Genomic DNA, 5005 nt, shown 5'->3' with positions numbered 1-5005 from the left:
CACAATGATCCTGTGTTAATGCAGGAATGCTCTGAGGTGAAATGATTGGGTTGTAAGAGCTATAACCTAATCATTCCATCATAGTTTGAATAGACTTAACTGGTTGGTAACTATAAGCAGATGGGGGATGGCCGGAAGTGTCAAGTCACTGGAGGTATTCCCTGGAAGGGTTCATCTTCCCTATGCTTTTCACCCCACTCTGCTTCCTGGCCACCATGAGAGGAGCAGCGCTTCTATGCCATGATGTTCTGATTCACTGTGGGCCCAGAGCAATGGTGTTGGATGAAACTCTGAAACTGTGAGATAAAATAAACTTTTCTTCTTTTAAGTTGTTCTTGTCAGGTGTTTTGTTCACAGTAATGAAAAGCTGACTAATATAGCACAAACATACTAGGACAGAATCTAAGTATCTACAAGTTGGAAACTATATTTTGCTAAATTTCTGTGAGTTTATGGTAACAACTGCTAGCAGGTCAAATCAGCTCTTATTAGAGCATTCAACCTCAAAGATGATGTGTAGGTTGTATACATCACCACTGATAATAATGGAAAAGTATAAGCACACTTCTCTCTTATCTCTCAGACAAATGTTCCTACTAACAAATTCCTCTGTAAGAAGACTGGCTCTTATTTCAACCTCTAAAACTATACTCAGTGTGAGGGAGTTAAATAGTTATGATTATTCTCTCCAAGAGAACATTAGACTGTGCTCACTCAGAAAATTCAAATACATGAATGAATCTGTTGAACTTTCTAAAACCACTGATATCCACTGTGAGGAGGCATCTATTAGATCCTACTCCTAATCCTAGGGGAGTAGAATCCTAATTCTGAGATTTAGAGGGAAGGTGCATGACTGTCCAAGAGAGAGTAACATAACATCAAATGTTTTCACTAATAAATAGTAATAATCTTGTGATTGGTCATGGGCCCTGGAGATTGCAGCTTTCCTGGGGATTGTGGCCTTGGATTCTGTTTTTTGTCAAAATGAAGGAAAAATCATCCTGGGCTATAACCTTTTTGAGGACACATTGTTGTTCTCTGTGTTTCTCATAGCACAGAGTACCTAGCACAGTAGTACATTTAAAGGATTGATCTTTATTTACTGAGTGCATGTTCCTGTACATGAAGTGCCTACAATGGATCATCAGGTGAACTGGGTCACAACTTTGAGATATCCTTGAAGGAAAATGTTTTCTTTTCCTGTGTTCTGTGTATCAGACATTGTTCTATCTACTGGTTTAAAGGTGGGGATTAAGAAAGAGGGGTATGAAAGTTGAAGTTTGCCATAAAGATTTTTTGCTATAAAGATTTCTTCATCAACTTACTGGGTTTATGCTACAATAAACCTATTATAGTGTGAAAAAATTGTAATTTGAAAGCATGCTCAATATATTTTGTCTACTGACCATCACAGCTTAACAACACAGTACACCATTATGTATTGTCTGTTTGTGATTTAATGGCTGACTGTGAGCTGAGATTTGCTGCTGCTGCTGCTGCTGCCACCTCCCAGCCTCTCAAGGAAATATTGTATTATATATTTCTAGCCCAGCAAAAGATCAAAATTCAAAATTTAAAGTATGATTTCTACTGAATGAGTATTGCTTTTACACCAATCAGTTGAAAACTGAAATACAATTGAAATCATTGTAACAGATTACATAATTAAGACTCAGAGAGCATAGGTGTTTTATCTGAGCTCACACAGCTACTAAGTTCCTTGGCTCAAGTCTGAGCCTGATGCCCTTGGTTATGTTTCCTCTCTCCTACACTCCAAGATAATATCCCTATCTCCAATTTACTCCCTGAAATTAGACTCTTATTGGTCCCTTAGGGATTCATACCAAAAAGTTGCCATTCCTCTAAACCTTTAACCCACTGGGCACCAGTGAATATTTTTGTTTTTGTTGTTGTTGTTGTTTGGTTGTTTTTTGTTTGTTTGTTTTTTGGTTTTTTTGCTATGGAAACTAGGCCAGGAGTATCTCCCTTGTGACTATACCTAATGGATAGGTCAGAAGAGATGGCTGGCTAAGGAATAATTGGAGCCCAAGTTAACCTAGACCTTTAAGTAAATAAAGGATCCAGGGATATTGTTGGGTGGTGGAGTGAAGGTGTTGGGGCTTCAAGATTTGTTTAGTGATGGAATTAGACTGTAGGAGGATGGGAACATAGTAGCAAAGAAGTACCAGAAATAGCTTAGTGACTTGATTTACAGAGGCTTCAAGGACTGACTGAGTAAAGCAGAAAACTCTCTTGCCCTGGGCTTCCCTCCTCTATACAAGTGCCAGGGAGTAATTCTGCCTTGTCTAGAAGCTTTAGCACCTGAAGTAGGGCAGAGGGTGTCCTGACTTCCACAAAGGAGTCAGACCTGAGGAGACCCAGGGGAATCCTCTAAGCCTTTATAGCTGTAGTGTACGTTTGCTAGATTTTCTTGCCAAGGTCATTCCATTCACCATTAATATCTATTCTGAGCAACTTTCCTCTAGGATATGGTGGGATATACTGGTTGATTAGATCCAATTTTGCCACGTTCAAACCATCAGAATAAGGAGGCATAAAAGATAGCTGCATTGTTAAAGGCTAGATTGGTCTTCGGAATTATAATCCTGAGTGTAGAGTTAGTGGATTTCCTCCCTTTACACTGCACTTCTTTTAGCACCACCCTGTCCTTTTCTGTTCAGTTCCCCTGTTCAGGTTATGTACAAGATCCCTGACAGGTTTTGCATTCTGGCAAGGCCTTTAGACAGATTCTTACATGTAGAGTTTGCTATGGGTCCTCTGGGCTATTCCCACATGAACAGTTTATAACTAGAGGTAGAAATTATGCTTTATATGAAGCAGAAACTCAAGAAAGCAGAAAAAGCAAGACAAAGTTGGGCAGCTGTCATGGGTGTTACAGTATATGAACAGAGTCTACTCTTGCTTTTCATGTGTCTTTTTTGCCTGCTGCTTTGGTTTAGATTATAAGAGCTGTAACCTGATAAGGAATTAATCCACTCATATGGATTAACTGGGTGGTAACTGTAGGCAGGTAGTGTGTGGATGGAGGAAGTAGTTCACTGGGGGGTTTGCCTTTAGAAAATCTATTTTGTCCCTGGTAAGCAGAGCTCTCTCTGTGCTTCCTGCTTGCCATGTTCTGAGCTACTTTTTTCTGCTAACCATTCCACCATGATATTCTGCCTCACCCTCAGCCCAGAGCTATGGAGTCTGCCAACCATGCACTGAACCTCTGAAATCATGAGCAGATATACTTTTCCTCTTAAGTTGTTCTTATCAGGTCTTTTAGTCACAGCAACAGAAAAGCTGACTAAAACACCTGCTTTACAGAGAAATATGTTAATGAATATGTTGAAACAATACCACTTAGCTGTGGACTTCTACAATAAAGTTACTTTAGGTTTTATGTTTCATGATTATATACATGATAAAGATTACTTGATAAACACAATTGGACAATAGTTAAAGCAGTGAAAACAGATTTTATTCAGTAAATACTGACAGTACAGAAAATAGCTAAGCTTCATTCCAAATTACATAGAAGTAATTTGTGAGTTCTAAAGGTAGAATGAGGAAAGAGGGAGAGCAGGGACTCAGTAGACTTAATAGAAGTGAAAAACTACAGGGGGCTCACCAGCATATATGTCATAAGACCAGCTGAGATTGCTAGCTGGGTTCTATTCTTCCATAGACACTGGGACAGGAGGCCCTATCCTTCCTGATTATTGCATTTCAAGAGAATGGCTCTCAGGTCCTTTAGAAAGACATTTCTGAATAGTAAGATACACATATTCAAAAATATAAGCCTCTTTTGGTATATGCACTAAGAAAAGTAGGTCGGGGGCCTTATTACCTGGTTTTGGCTAGAAAAAAAACAGTATATTCTAGCAGCCTTAAGCTTTTTTAGGCAGGCATTTTAATGGGGAGCTGGTATCACGTTAGGGACATGACATTATGCTGCTAGAAGCTGTTCTGTAATTTAACAAGTCTTTTACTGCAAGAGTTTGATGGAGCTCTGCACTTCTCAAGACATTGAGTATATTGTAAGAAAAGAGCAAATGGAAAACTTAGAAATTCCAAACCTCAACACCAGTGGGGATTTCTCACCAAAAATGTACAGCTTCAAACCTTGGCAAGAAGATTCCTCCTGGTAACCAACTAGACAGGAACTAGAATTGCTAAGGCATAACCCAAACAGGAAAAAACTCCCCTCAAATTCCATTATAGGCTTAAAAGGACCAATAAATCTTGGCAACACATGCTTTCTGAAGTGCATTGTCCAGATCTTACCTTCACTCCAATACTGAGAGATATTCTTCCCTCTCAGAGGCACATATATGAAATGTTAAAATCAGAGTTGAGTTTGGTCTGTGAGATGTCTTCAGTCTTTTGGGAGTTGTATTTTGGAAACCCATTTCCTCACATTCCCTATAAGTTACTGCACCTGATATGGATACATGTTCATCATTTAGCAGAGAAGAGGCAACAGACTGCCTACAATTCCTTATTTTGGCTGCACAGGCATTGAAAATGTGATTATGTTGAGAAGGCAACTAATAATTTCAACCACTTTAACTGCATTATAAACCAAATATTCACAGGTGGCCTGCAGTCTGATGTCACCCTTTAAACCTATCAAAATGTTTCCATCACATTCTGGGACATCAGATCGTGCTTATCTGGGTTTTTTTTAAATGTTTTTAGTTATAGATGGACACAAAACATTTTTTAATTTATTTTTACGTGGTGCTGAGGATTGAACCCAGTGCCTCACAATGGGCTAGGCAAGTGATCTACCAATGAGCTACAACCCTGGCCCATGTGCTTATCTAGCTTTTCCTCCCTGATCCTGATCTGGCTGATCCTGCTCAGGATCCCTGGAAAGAAGAGCATCTCAAACAAGGAAAGACATATACCAATTAGAACTATGTCCACAGATTACCTGTGAAGATTCACAAGGCCTGAGTACCTCAGAAGCATGACCAAAATCAAATGCATATTCCTC

At 39.3% G+C, this 5005-nt stretch overlaps 1 pseudogene; it reads left to right on the top strand.

Annotated features, from left to right (window-relative positions):
* The first annotated feature begins 4007 nt into the window (after positions 1-4007).
* LOC124098046 (ubiquitin carboxyl-terminal hydrolase 27-like) lies at positions 4008-4630 on the top strand (annotated as a pseudogene).
* The last annotated feature ends 375 nt before the right edge of the window (positions 4631-5005 follow it).

The sequence above is a fragment of the Marmota monax genome, unplaced genomic scaffold (genome assembly GCF_021218885.2).
Source record: "Marmota monax isolate L192 unplaced genomic scaffold, Marmota_monax_Labrador192_F-V1.1 WCK01_AAM20220418_F8-fsc00223, whole genome shotgun sequence".
Lineage (NCBI taxonomy): Eukaryota > Metazoa > Chordata > Mammalia > Rodentia > Sciuridae > Marmota > Marmota monax.
Note: the sequence above shows the minus strand (reverse complement) of the source record. Positions and strands in the feature narration are given on the sequence as shown.